The 14,105-nt window shown below is 56.6% G+C and overlaps 1 long non-coding RNA gene across 1 annotated transcript; it reads left to right on the forward strand.

Annotated features, from left to right (window-relative positions):
* Positions 1 to 10,104: 10,104 nt before the first annotated feature.
* On the forward strand, positions 10,105 to 11,129 carry LOC131487755 (uncharacterized). Its single transcript, XR_009249941.1, has 2 exons — positions 10,105 to 10,588; positions 10,933 to 11,129. It is a non-coding gene; the product is annotated as an uncharacterized LOC131487755 (long non-coding RNA).
* Positions 11,130 to 14,105: the final 2,976 nt, after the last annotated feature.

Raw genomic sequence — 14,105 nt, forward strand, 5'->3', positions numbered from 1 at the left:
AGCGTGAGGTGGGAGGGTGCTGTGCGTAGCGACAGGGGCCCCGTGAGGGTGCTGACCAATTCTGTAAGAGAAGGGCAAACCCCGCCATCCCCAGCTTCCAGCTGGGCCTCAGGACTCCCCAGTCTGCATGGAGGGGTGGCAACCAGGCCATCTGCTCAGACGGGGGTGGGGGCAGGGGGTAGGCACAGGCAGGGAGTGCTGAATGGCCTCTCTGTTGGGACCCAGCCTGGAACAGATGGCCTGGGGGCCGCTGGCAGGTGAGGGGGCGGAAGGAGGCCAGACTGTCCCCCCCACCCCCCACCCCCACCCCCACCCCCACCCCGTGCCAAGTCCCTGTTCCTGGGAGAGGAGGACCCCACAAGACTCTCATGGTGACAGCAGCCAGGAAGAAACCGGTTTCAGGGGATTAGTGGGCCCAAGAGAACAGCAAGCAGCGGGAGGGCCCTGACGGCCACTGCCCAGGGGGGAAGGAAGGTGCTGAAAGAGCCCCGGGAGCTCAGGGGCCACCCTGTCTAAACCTTTCCCATCGATTTTGCCGATGGGGAAACTGAGGCCTAGGAAGGGGCAGAGACCTCACGTCAGCCAGCAAGTCAGTGACAGAGCTGGGAGGTGTCCAGGTGTCCCTGGTGTCCTGGGGCTCTTCCCACGACACCCCCTGCCTCCCTCCCCTCGGAACAGCCTCCCTCTCCTCCCTTCTCAGCCTACTTCCCTGGCCTTGGCCCTGGCCAGCCCGCCCCCCCCCCCCCCCCCCGCCGCCCGCTACCCTGACTGCTCCTACCCTTCTTCCTGCCAAGACCCAGACCAAGCACCCACCTTCTGGAAATCTTGTAGCCCACCCGCAGAGCCTAAGCCTCCTGATTGGGAGGCCCGTCCACTGCTGGCTCAGGGTCGATTCCTTCACTGTAAAGACGTAACTGCGACCCAAAGAGGGAAGGACGTTTAGAAACGGTCCCCACCATCTCCTCCCATCTCCATCCCCCGGGAAAACCACTCGGGGCTGTCTCTAAGCATGTGAGACAGGTACCCCCGGCCTCCCTGCCGTAAGGGGGGAGGGGCTGGAGAGGTCCAAGACCCGGGAGGTGGGAGGCTGCTTCCCCATAACCAGGATCTTCTAGCTCTGGCCAAGAGATGCGTCTAGTCCAAGAAAGCATTTATAGATCCTTTCGTATCTGATTCATTCATTTCATTATTCATTCACTTATCGAGCACCTACAATATACCAGGCTCTGGGCATACGGCAGTGATAGAAGCAGACCACCTCCCCGGTGGTCTCCAAGCTCAGCATCGAGTGGAGGAGACGCAGAGTCCACAAACAGATTTACATAGTGATGAAATATGATTAATGCTTTCGGGGGCACTGAGACAGGGGATAATGGGGGGAAGGGGATGCTCTTTAGAGGAGGGGCCGGCCCCGGCCTCTCTGAGCGGTGACACTAGAACTGAGACCCGAAGGATAAGAGGAAGCGAGCCAGGAGTCGTACTGGGCAGAGGTGCGTGACTGGGGCACGGAGTTCAGGAGGTCCTCCCTGGCTGACGCAGAGTGGGACAGGAGGAGGGGAGGGCTGGGGACACGGGAGGTGGGAGAAGCAGCCAGACCAAGTTAAGAAGCTTTATTTTTCCCCAAAGACCCATGGGAAGCAAGGGAGGGGCAGTGGCTTGATCACACCCACATTTTCCCATTGTCATAAGCTCCTACTGGCTACTGTTTGCAGTGGAGATCGGTTAAGAGGTGAGAGGGACAGTGAGGACCTTGACACAGAAGTCTCCAAAGCGGTGCATCATGAGGTGTGCAAGGTAGCTCTCGGAGGGGAAAGAAACACTACAAAATTGTTATTTCTATTTCCATCGTATCCAAAACAAAGGGACGGGGCATTAAATTATAGCCGTATTTATAGATTGACGCTGATGTCCATATTTGGTCTATATGTCACATGCGACTCCAGGGACCACACAGAGAGGCTCGCTGCCCAGCCTTTGTCCTTGCTTTTAGCATTTTGAAGAATTTTTCTCTTCATGTGAGTCCAGTTCAGCAGCTTTACGGATTATAATACCGTTCAACTGACTTTTCGCCAGACGAGGGACTTAAAAAGCAGGAAGTGAAGGGGAAAAAAGGAAAGTAGGAAAACACCGAACGACACGTAAGCAGAACAAGGTGCCCTGTGGGTGCTTCACTCCCCCGTGGCATCCGCTCAGACAGCCGCAGGTGAAGCAAAGGCAAAGACTGGGTCTAGTAAGAAAGAGGTCCCCATGTTTCACAAAAGAGCAAGAAGGCGATTTGAACTAAGAATTTATATCTACCATTATAACTAATGAGCCTAACCTTAAGTATAGCTTTTCGCTTTGAGATCTGAGCTAACGATGGCATGAAACCATTCACCATCATTAAAACATTCAAGGGGCGCCCGGGTAGCTCGGCTGGTTGAGCCTCCGACTCTGGCTCAGGTCATGATCTCGTGGTTTGTGACATTGAGCCCCGAGTCGGGGTCCGTGCTGGCAGAGCGAAGCCTGCTTGGGATTCTCTCTGTCTCTCCCTCTCTCTCTGCCCCTCCCCAGCTCATGCATGCACCTCTTTCTCGAAAATAAATAAACATTGAAAAAATTTTTAAATACTATTTTATACTCTAATGTAATTTACTGTTTAATTCATATGTGTGTGTGTGTGTGTTTGATAACATTCATAATATGTTACGTCATAATATAGGCTTATTAGTTGTGAAGGAATGATCATATTAATATATAGATTGGGTAAAGTGTATACTGAATAAATGCATTTACACATGGTGTCCCAAGGGCCTGGGCGCACTGAGTGAAGACGCCTGCCTGTGCGGTGCTGGCTTCCTGCGCGAGGTGACTGTCCGGGGGGGGGGGGGGGGGGGGGGTGCCTGCCGTGGGGGAGGGGAGGGGAGGGGAGCGTCTCCTGGGAGTCCTCAGGTTCGCACCCCATCCACTCCATCTGTCTAGCTCACTCCAGGATGGAGACTGGGAGAAACACTCTCCCCCAATCCGGGCTCTTGTCTGGGGAGGCTTTTTTTTTTTTTTTTTAACTCCCCAGATGAAACCCAAGTTCATTCCCTTAAAGGGTAAACGGCGGATCCTGGCAAGGCTTTCCGATTATTTACTCACTGGCCAGTAATAGAAGAGAACACACATCCTGGCTGGAAGAGAGGGCTTTTCTGGTGCCTGCACCCGGGGCTGAGCCCTGGGTGCCTGGAGCTCGCCCCCTGCGAGGTTGCCTGCCAGTGACTTCTACACAAAGACCCACTTTTCTGGCCTGTGCTTCTTGGGCACATCATTTCTGAGTATTTCTCTTCACCACATCCTGCAAAGGTGCTGATAATGCTCACCGTGGGTACTAAGGGTCTGCTGTGCGCCTGGCCCTGGGCGCCCTGCACTTCCTACATGTGGTCGGGACTCTCTCCTACAGAGCCCAGCATCAGGCCGCCAGCCCCTCTGGGGCAGGTGCCTCGCTGCCCCTCCCGTTGCTTTGGGGTTTAAGGTCGTCGGCAGGCTGCCACTTAGCCTGTCCCTCCCCATACACCCGGGGGCTGGCTGGCCCGGGACGGAGGTTGCGTCTGGCTGTGGGCCAAGCAAGTCTCCCAGCCCCAAGTGGCTCTGAGTCCTCTGGCTGGAGGGTCAGGGCACCAGGCTCCTTCATATCTCGTTCCTCTCGACAACCCTTTCCCCAAAAAGGTCTTCACAATCCCCAGAGGTCCTTGAATGCCCTGAGAGGCCCTAAATTGGGCCATCCGGCTGCCCGCCTCCCTTCTCCCCGTAGATTCCTGTCTGCTTCCCATGTCGCCAGCATCCAGCCAGAAAACTCCCCAGAGCACGTTCCCACCCCTGTTCCCAGGCAGCAGCTTCCATGATGTTGGCACCAGAATGCATTTATTAATAAAATGATCAAAGTAACTAAATGCTCTGGCAGCTCCTGAAGTTTGCCAGAGGCTCCCTGAATGCCCGGTGGCACCAGAGGGCGGGGACCAGCCCTGGAGAGGAAGTCTGGGGGGAGAGCCAATGGGGCACGTGTCCCTGGCTGTTGGTGAGAACTTCCAGAATCCACAAAGCGCTGTGGTGGCTCGGGTGGCTTGGGGGAAAGGAAGCCGCAATGCGTGGGGGTGGCCTGAAATGGTTGTTTAGAGGACCTTGCTCAAGAGAGCGCCCCCAGCCTTCCTCCCTGGACAGAGGGTGGGGGGAGACCGCCCCAAGCCCTAGGGGGCAGAGGAGAGGGGGAGATGTTGTTTGTGCAAACAATGCTAGTTCAGGGACCCACCTCTGCGGTCAAATCCTGCCTCTGCCCATGACTGCCTGGGGGACCTTGGCCGAATCACCTGACCCAGGTCCCCACCTCTGAATCGCCTGGGATGCTACTCTGCAAATGTGTCGCTGGGCTCATCCTGAACTCATGGAGCCACGCTCTGTGGACTCAGGCCCAGGGACCTGATGTATCACATGTCGTCTACACACACTTGCCTGTGGTCAGGTCAGCACTCGGGAGCCACTAATTTCGTGTCTGGGTTTTCCTTTTCCAGCCTCCCCCTTTGCCCCCCCTCCCCCCGCCGCCCTCACCCCACAACCAGGAGTGAGACGAGGAAGAGGACAATCGTTCCTGCCTTTCAGGGTCAGTGTGAAGTTTAAACTGACGAACGTACATCATTCGTACCCACGTCCAGCTAACATTCGCTGAGACCGCGACTGTATTGTATGAGCTCATTTAAACCTCATCGGAATCCTAGGAGGCAGGCACATCGTGAAGGCCATTGCACAGGTGAGGAGAATGAAGCCCAGAGATGTTAAGTAATTTGCCCAAGGCTGCGCAGAGGATTGATGTAAACTGTGTGGCACAGTGCCCGGGACATAATAAGTACTCGTTAATTGGTGGTTTGTTTAAAAAGAAAAAAAAAAAAAAATGGTGGGGTGGGGGTGGGGGTGGGGGTGGGGTTCCGATCTGTTGCTCGGTCTTTGGGAGAGGAATGTTATCCCTGTCCGGTAACCCAGAACATTCTGCCTCACCCCTGGTTCACCCAACCAAAAGGATCTCCTTGCAGGTGGATCCCAACTCCCCAGATGTGTGGCCAGCCCTGGGTGCCGCTGCCCCATTAACTGCAATCTCCAGGCCCCGAGAGAATCCTGGAAGCAGGATCTAGTACAATCCCTCTGGCAGCAAAAGTACACCCACTCAGCACACGACTGTTTTACCCCGAAGCCCGTGGGGGCTCTGTCACCGGGGAGAGAGGGAAAGTGCTTTATGCTTCCTCAGCGCACGCTTGTGCGTTCAAGTTCACAAGCGGTGCTTTTCTTAGACCGGCACGTCACTTAAGCTACAAGCGTAGATTTGACATGAGAGAGGAAGGAAAGAACGCATGTGAAGCCAGGCACCGGGATACGGAGGACCTGAGCATGTTTTCTTGTTTGATCTTCCCGATTGCCTTGTTCAGGACACCTCTCAGACATCACCCCTCTTTGGCAGTTGAGGAAATCGAGGCCCATAGGTTTAGCGACGTTGGCAACCTTGACGGTAGGAAACAACGCCCGCAGTTATCGGGCGCTTCCTCGCCGTGATGGTCATGTACATCCACTGACGCCTTTAAGCCTCTGAAGGGCTCTCTGAGGCACTGCCATCGCCAGGATTCAAACACAGTTCTGTGTGGACCCCATGATCTCTTCTAGACACGGGAAACCCGTCTCCAGGTTTGACCCGAACCCCTTCCTCCCGGGCCTCTTGGGTTTGCAGCAAGGACCACCGACTGCGTTTGAGTCTCCACTTGCTGTGTGACATTGGACAACTCGTCCCACCTCTCTGTGCTTTGGTTTCTTCCTCTGGAAACGAGGCAGAGTGATTCTTGTCACCATCCCTGACTTGCGGGGGACCTACCTGCCCGGAGAGAAACCTACAGGCACAGACGTGGGAGGATTTGGTCCCGTTCGGCCACAGCGGCCTAAAACCGCTTTCCTCCTGCTCTGGGTCACCTTTACTTGCTATTTCAGGTCAACTCAACGCAGCCAGCGCCAGGAGCAGCTATGTGTGCTTCACAGGGGGGGAGCAGGAAGTAAGACCCACCGGGACCTGTTCCCTGCCCACCCGCCCAAGCGTCGGCTCCTGACTTTGCTCTGCAGTCAGCCCAGGCCACCCAGCCGGCTCCCGACGGCACTTCCCCAACCCTCCCTCCCAACTGCCCCTCTGCCGTCCAGATCTGACTCATCCTCTGAGACCCAAGTTCGCCCCGTCCAGGAAACCCATGGTCCCTCTCTTGCGATCCCCTCCAGCCAGGCCACAGCCTCACATTATCAGTCCTGGCCCTGAGATTCTCGTTGGGCGGGGGCAGGCCTGCCTAACGAACCAGAAGCTTCACTGCTCCGCATCCCGGCCGCCTCCAGGGAGGGGCCGCGCATGCAGGTTCTGAGCTTCAACCCCAGCCCTGCTACTCCAGGGCGACACCGGCACGTGGCTTCACCTTTCTGTCCTTCGGCTTCTTATTCTTATTCTTGGCTCATTATTACCAAAATAAAGGTGTCTGCTTCGCAGCGTCATTGTAAAGATTAAATGAGGTAGTGAGGGCAGTGCCTGGAGTATAGGAAAACCTCAACAGATAGTAGACAATAATGATAATCCTCAGGGTGAAAATATCATGTTGGGGAGGAGCTTTCACTGGTGCCTTACAGATTGCTTGAGACGGGGGTCAGTGGAACGTTAAGGAGGCGCGGGCGTTCGGCAGGGGCGAGGGTGGGGAGGAGAGACGATGAGAGGGGGACGCCGAGGTAGGCCGCTGGCCGTGGCTGCTTTGGGGGAGCCAAAGACCCCTCCGTACCATACTTCTTCCCCGCGCCCTGGCTGTGGTGATTAGACAGTTGGCTATGTGACCCAGTCTGGCCCGTCCATTCTCTCCCCCAAGCATTTGGATCCGGGAAGGGGAGGAGAGGGAAGGACCCAGCCATTTGGCCTCTCCCGTGGCTGGGCCAGAGCCAGAAGAGTGGACTCAGTTGCTCGGGGCAGCCACGGCCTCCGAGGAATAGAAGGCCCCGCTTGGCAAAGAGAGAGAGTCGAACGAAGCCAGCTGGCAGAGCGGCGCCCGGACGAGGAGAGAGAGCCAGCGCCGGTGGCCCCCGGCCCCACCTCCAGTCTCCCCAGACCTGGCCCTTCCTGCCAGCCCAGGGTGGACAATCCTGAAACCTCATAGATAAGTCCCCGCTGTTTGCTGAACCCAGCTTGCGTGGGTTTCTCTGGTTCCAAACTCTGGGGCCCAGCGAGTACAGCCCCACCTCCCCCCGGGCCAGAGCACATCTCAACGGGGACCCCCATCCTCCAGGGCTCGCTCGTCAGAAAGGCTTTGAAAGGGGGAAATGCTGAGACTGGAGTGTTGGGTCTCCCCAGATTCTGGGGGCAGAACTGGGGCTCTGGAGCCCGGAGGTCAGCTGCCGAGGTCAGGGGCTGCTCCCTGACTGCCTGAGTACAGGGCAGTGGCCTGAGTTCATGCTGGTTTTTGATCTGCGGCTTTTCGAGTCATTTCCGAAAACGTGAGCCCTCACTACAGATGCTTAATAATAACCTAACCACGGATGACGTTTCTTCTGCTCTTTTTTGTTTGTTTGTTTGTTTGTTTTCTTGGTGATTATTTTTGAGACAGAGGGAAAGCACAAGCTGGGGAGGGGCAGAGAGAGAGAGGGAGGCAGGAACCGAAGCGGGCCCTGCGCTGACAGCCGAGAGCCCGATGCGGGGGCTCGAACTCCCGAGCCACGAGATGGTGACCAGAGCCCAAGTCGGACGCTTAGCCGACTGAGCCACCCAGGCGCCCCTGATGGTGCTCTTTGGCCGTGCGGATTGCCTTGTGACCAGTCTGGCGGGCTTTCCCGGATCTCCCCATCGGGCCACACGGGTCTTCTGCTGAGGCTGTCTTGCTCTAAGTAGGTCATGTACGAGCGCAGTGCACATGCCTCAGAGTAAGGTCGCTGCCACCTTGTCCCCCTTTGTAAAAGGCGGGCGGGACATCTTGGGGACGTTTTGAGGAAGGGTCTTGTGATCCTTGGCAGTGGAAGAGCTCCGCACAAAGCCGGGCAGGTAGTGAAATCCCAAACAGCGCTCCTTACTGGGAGTTGGTTTGTTTTACACGCGCCTGTCTTCCCCACCGGACTGTGCTTTGGAGAGAGAGGCAAGAACCGTTTTATGGCCGCAGCCCCGCGTCTACAGGGCCCGGCATAAATACCTACTCAGTCCCTGACTGTGCCTCTTGGACCCATGAGTTTCTCTAAGTGTCCCAATAATGGACGACGTTGACAGGGCCTGCCTGGGCCCTGAGTGGGATTAGAACCCACATCTAGCTGCGTCTCAGCCCAGGCTAGTCCCCATCTTGCCAGTTTGTCTTTCTGCTCAAGACGCGATTAATCCCGTGCTCATTGGAAATGAGGCGAGCCGCGGACCTGGTGAACTTGCACGTGACCCAGCAGGGGCTGGGGTTTCTCAGTCTGGCCCTGAACAGGCGACAGGGAAAGGGGGGAACACGGCGTCCTTTCCTGGAGGCAGCCCGGACCTGGCCCCTCGCCCCAACTGGCCCACAAGTGCTTTGCTGAGTTGTGGGAGTTCAGTGCACAACGTTTTAGACGTGTCTGGGCCTCCAAGGTCCTCAAAATCCTTCACCCACATGTGTCCCCAGCTCAGGTCTCAGGGTCCCACTCCGTCCCCAGCTTGGGCCTGACCCTGCGTAGGTCTGTTTAGGCTGGAATTTTGGCCCCTTTGGGGCCCTGCCATCCCTCCAGTTCAATCCTGAGCCTGATTTTCGGCACCAGGTTCCCTCTGGCTGCAGGAGGAGGGGGTCTCTTTAAACAGTGCTTTATTGGATTTGGGTCTTCGTGACGGGCCCAGAAATGACATGTGACAGATCTGAGCGTGATATTTTCTTTCTTTAAGACTATGAGAGCCGTTAACAGAAGCCAGCCGACCCCACAACCCTTATAATTACCGCTGTCCCCATGTCGTTCTTATGCTAAAGCTTGTCACCGTCTCCCGTCCCACCACAACAGGGTCCTCACTGCCCCTCACCATGGCTTCCAGTTCCAGAATGCCACTCTGTGGTGTTGCTCTTAGCACGACTCTGTCGCCAACGGCCTTGGCCTGGAGTTCCCTCATCAGGGGAACCTGACGCAAGGACGTGTGTGCAGGCAATTTATTTTAGAGGTGATCCCAGGGAGCAGAAACAGGGGACCGACACAACTGAAAAAAGCCAACATCACAGAGCATCTTTAGGTCAGTGCCGCGGGTGACTGGGACTCAGTGCCTCCAGGCCCCTCTGAACGGTGTACAGAAGGATCCTTGGGCTTGTCAGCCAGATGGAAGATTGACGGAAGCATCCCTCCACCGGCTCCCACGCCCCACGGGTGAGAGGTTGTTGGCCCATTGGAAGCTAACTGCCCCAAGCACGTCCCCATGCTGAGCATGCTCCTGCCGGCAGTCCGTGTTGGGCACTGCACAAGCCCCAGGGCAGAAAAAGAAAAAGGCCTTGTGCTCGCATGAGGCAAGACGCCGGCAGCGCAAAGTGAGTTGAAGCCCGCGTGGAACTGTTTGGCCCAGCACGGCTGGAAACAGAGGTGCCGCTGAGCGCCAGGGAGGCCGTGGGTACGCTCTCGAGCCAGACTGGGTTCAAATCCTTTCTCTGTGTGTCATTTTCCTCCACCTACAAAAGGGAGAGTTCTAAAAGGAAAACACGCTTTACCGGGTTGTCACGAGGCAAATGAGAAAGCCCACAGCGCCTGGCACATAATAATCCCTCAATGAAGAGTGACTTCTATTATCCCCATTTTACGGTTGAAGACACTGAGATGTAATTTTGAAGGGATGAGAGAGGGGAACAAGTGGGGGAGGGAGACTTCATTCAGGCTCCACTCACACCTCCAAAGAAGGCTCGGTCGGCAGCTCACAGAAAAACCTGGTATTTCTGGGGAGAGACCCTCTCCCGCTTCGCCCTTCTACGCCCACTTCCCCTACCACGTGAGGGGCCTCAGGAGCGTTTTCTGCCCCTAAATGAGTAGTCACGCTTCCTCTGTCCCGGGGAAAGGGTCTGTAGGTGCCTTGTGATGTCACAGCTGGTTGCTATGGAGACATATACAGCAGGTTGCTGTAAATGTCAGTCTGGGTCCACCAGGAGCACAGTGATCAGCATCCCAGCCTGGCGCAGGGAGAGAGGAAAATGAGGCACCCTGGGGGCTCTCCTAAGTGCCTCTCCCCGCGCCCCAAACACGCGGACACACACAGCACAGCCAGCAGGCCCCGCGAACGTCCCCTGGCCCGCCCCGCGCGTGGCAATACGTGTCTGGGGAGAAACAACCCTGGCAGCCGAGAGCAGGGTGACACATGGTCGGCATCAGTCACTGTCCCCTCCCACTCCTTCTGGAAGAAAGGTGTTGCTCAGCAGGTGGCAGTGGCACCCGGAGCGTCCCCATGGCAACACTGACTGAGGTCAGACCTCATCACTGTGCTGACCTCACTCGGGGGGCCGCTGGACTCGGGCTGGGCTGTCGCTGCCACCGGGGGAAATGGAAAAGCTGGGAAGAGGCTTTCCAGAAAAACGAATCTGCCCTCTCAGGGTCATGGCTCCTCCCGGTGAGTCCACTTCGGCCCTCCTCTGGTTTAAAGTGAGGACAGAGGCTGCTGGGTCTGGCCTGGTGTTTCAAAGGGCACAGTTGGGCCCCCAGGAAGTGGCTTTCCTGCCTCTGAAAACAGCCGACAGCCTCCCCGGAGACGGGTCCTGTCACCCTCTAGCCACGGGTTCCAGGGCAGGTGACTCTGAGACCTGTACGTGGGGAGAGTCTTCTGGGAGGGGATCTGCCCCCCCCCCCCATACCCGGCTGGGCCCTGCCCCCTCCCAGGACAGAGCCCCCCCGCCCCGCTGCTGGTTCACTCCACCTGCTGTCCCTTTCCTAACAAGGCCCCTCCTCCTTCCTCAGCCCAGGGCCCCAGCTCGCTGCACCTTTGTAGGAAACAGTTTCTCCTTACCTGGACCTTGACTCTGTAGCTGACGCCCTTCATCCCACTGAAGGGCAGTCTGATGGGGAACCACAAAACCATCCTGGGGTCACAGCCCGTTGCCTCCTGATACCCAAGCCCAAACCACCCAGGCCTGTAATGGACTCACTCTTTTCTCAACCTCTGCCCTTGTCTGAGACTCTTGTTTTCTCGGGGCCGTTGGCAAGATTAGCTGGCCCATGAGTGCTCACATCCTTCTTTCTGATTCTCCCCACCTGGACCCCCAGAGACCCCTGTGCTTTTGGGCACCTGCTAAGCCACCTGCTGCCTCGCCCGGGCCCCTCCTCCATCCCCCCAACGCTGGTGGTATTTCTACACCTTCTCTTGCTGGCTCAGCGGATGTGTCTCACTAAAGTCACTCCCGACCCCTCTCCACCTGCACCTTCCAGAGAGGAGGACCGCCGAGAGCCCATGGCTGCTCCGTGTTAGGATCTGTGATGGGCACTTCGCCCCCATTATTCTGCCGAATGCTGCCAGGGGGGGCATCACCGGTCCACTGCGGGGACAAAAAACACAGAGGCCCGTTTGAGGCCATGTGGTAATGATCGTTATTGCTTATTAAGAGCATTTCCTTTCCGTCGAGTTTTATACTAAAATGCTTTATACACCCTATGTCAGCATAGAAGAGGAAGTTAAGAGCGTGAACCCTGGGGCCAGGCTGCCTGGGACGGATTCCTGCCTCTGCCTCTTAAAAGCTGTGTGCAAGATACTGTTACATGTCAATTATATTTCCCTTTGTTTAAAAAGGCCGGGTGACCTTGGGCGAATTCTGTAACCCTTTCTGTGCCCCCCGAGTGCCCCTCTGTAAAATAAGAGGCTGAGGGTCCCTCCCTCACAGGATAGTTATGACGATTAAATTAGCAATAGAAGCGCTTACAACCGTGCCTGGCACAGACTAAGAACTGTATAAATAGCGCTCCCTGAAAATGAAAAATGAGAAACAGCAAAGGAGGTGTGGGGTAAGGAAAGCTTTACGTCGCCTTTGGGGGTGGGGGGAGTAGTAGCAGGTGCATAGTTGCATCTTAGGAGGTAGACAGGCTCAGAAAGGTGAGTTAATGTATTTGGAGTCACACAGGATTAAAGCCTGGGGGTCCTGCCAGTCCACTGCTGGAGCAGACAGTACAGAGGGGTCTAGAAAAAGTAGGGTCCCCGGGGACTGGGCACCAGGAGGAAGGGCTGCCCCGAGTCCGAGGGGGTGACCCAGGAACTCGGCTGAGGTTCTCCTGGGTCAGGGCAGGAGAACTCAGGGGCTGCTGGAGGAGGACGGGGGAGGGGCAGTGGCAGAGGCCTAGCAGAACCCCAGCATGCCCAGCTCCTTCTCCCGCTGAGTCCAAGAGATGGGACCGTGGCCCGGCCGGGACACTGATGGAGTTGGGCTCTGGGCCACACCCACAGGCACCTGCTTCTTGCCTACATTGAACCTGAGCCCTTGCAAATCCTTAAATTTACTGTCGTCCCTGGGGCAAAGCCCTCGGAAAGCTAGAAGCGTCCCAGTGGACAAATCACTTCCCTTCTCTGTGTATCTGTTTCTTCATCTCTAAAAGGGAAACAGTATTAATTAGTTACTAGCACCTAAACTTTTGCTGTGCTTTGGAAGGGTCCAGTGATATCACATATATAATGCGGATTGGCTTTCAGCCCAGCAGAGAATCCATTAAATAACTGAAGCTGTTTTTTCTAACTCTGTGACCTTAGACAAGGAACTTGACCTTTCCGGACTCTGTGTCCACCGCCATTGCTCGGAATGAGTAAGTTAACAATGCGAAGCCCCCAGCGCAGTGCCTGAACAGGGTAGGAAAAAGGAGATATGGAGTGCCCTTCCCCCAGCTCGATGCCTAGGGACCACAGTTGGCCCTGAGTCAGCAGAGATTGTCCAGAAGAATCCCCGTGTGCCCAGATGGACACTTATGTGTCTGTGTGGCTATCCTAAGTAGAGAATCAGAGGTGCAAAAATGTTTTTGCTGTTTCCTTAGAGTCTCTTGGAAGGGGAAATCTGGCTTTAAGAGAGAACTATAGGCCAGACAGCCAGCATAAATACAATTGGGTGTTCACCTGTTCTTCCTGCAAAGTCATATTAGAAGTGACAACCAGTCTCTGCTCAGTTGGGGGGACCCAAGGGTAAGGGGCTCCGGCCAAGCTGGAAGGGATTGTGTTGACCACAGTGACCACAAGACAGAGCAGCTGAGTGAGACCCCCGGGGAGGAGGGAGAGATGAGATTCTGTGCGATGTGGCAGGAGCTTCTCAGTCACATGTACGCACACACACAGCCCTTGACACACTCATGCCTGCAGCTTGCTGCGTCACCCCGTCCCTGGGGGGCCCCTTCCACCGGCCAGCGTCACAAGTCCTGCAAAACCGCAAACCTTCCCTCTCAAGTGCCTGACTTCAAAGGGGCAGCAAAGACTCCCTGTGGTGGTCTGGGGGCTCCGTCTTAAAGTGCGCACACATTATCTCATTTAATCTCATTAGCGGGAGATGCCTTTGAAGCCTCGTGTTTGAGCTTAAACGCTCCGGAGGGTTTTAGCCCTTTTGCTAAAGCCGAGCTTCTTTGAATTCGAAACAAGACTGGGCAATCTGTCATCAGGGCAATGACGACACCTTCAGGGCGCACACCTAGCTGGGTCTCTAGGTTGGCAGGGGAGGAGGGTGGGGGGGACCACTGGGGACATTCGGGTAACAGAAAGGGATACAAGGAGGGTGGTGGAGTACTTCGGGTGGGGAAGGAGGGGTGGGGGGCAGGGTCGAGGAGAGAGGACCCGGGAGACATGGAGTCTGGGGGCTGCTTCCGGGAGGAGGAGAGGAAAGGCGGGACCCTGCCCCCTAGGGGAGAGATGGCAAAAGTCACAGCATCGAAGGGGGTCCCGTAGGGAAGGGGGTGTGCTGGGGGGTGCGTGGCTCTCAGCAGCAGGACGCCCTCAGCCAGACCTCACCGTGTATCTGGGCACCCCGGGGGCTGCGTGCCCCCTCCCCTGGCACGGCGCCTCGGGCCCCTTCCGTGGAACTGGAGCCCCTTCGGTCTCTCTTCCCCACAGCCTGTGATAGTCCCGGGGGTGGGGACGTGTGGCTGTGTCCCCGAGTCCAGGCATAGCCCAG

The sequence above is a fragment of the Neofelis nebulosa genome, chromosome 10 (assembly GCF_028018385.1).
Source record: "Neofelis nebulosa isolate mNeoNeb1 chromosome 10, mNeoNeb1.pri, whole genome shotgun sequence".
NCBI classification, from domain to species: domain Eukaryota; kingdom Metazoa; phylum Chordata; class Mammalia; order Carnivora; family Felidae; genus Neofelis; species Neofelis nebulosa.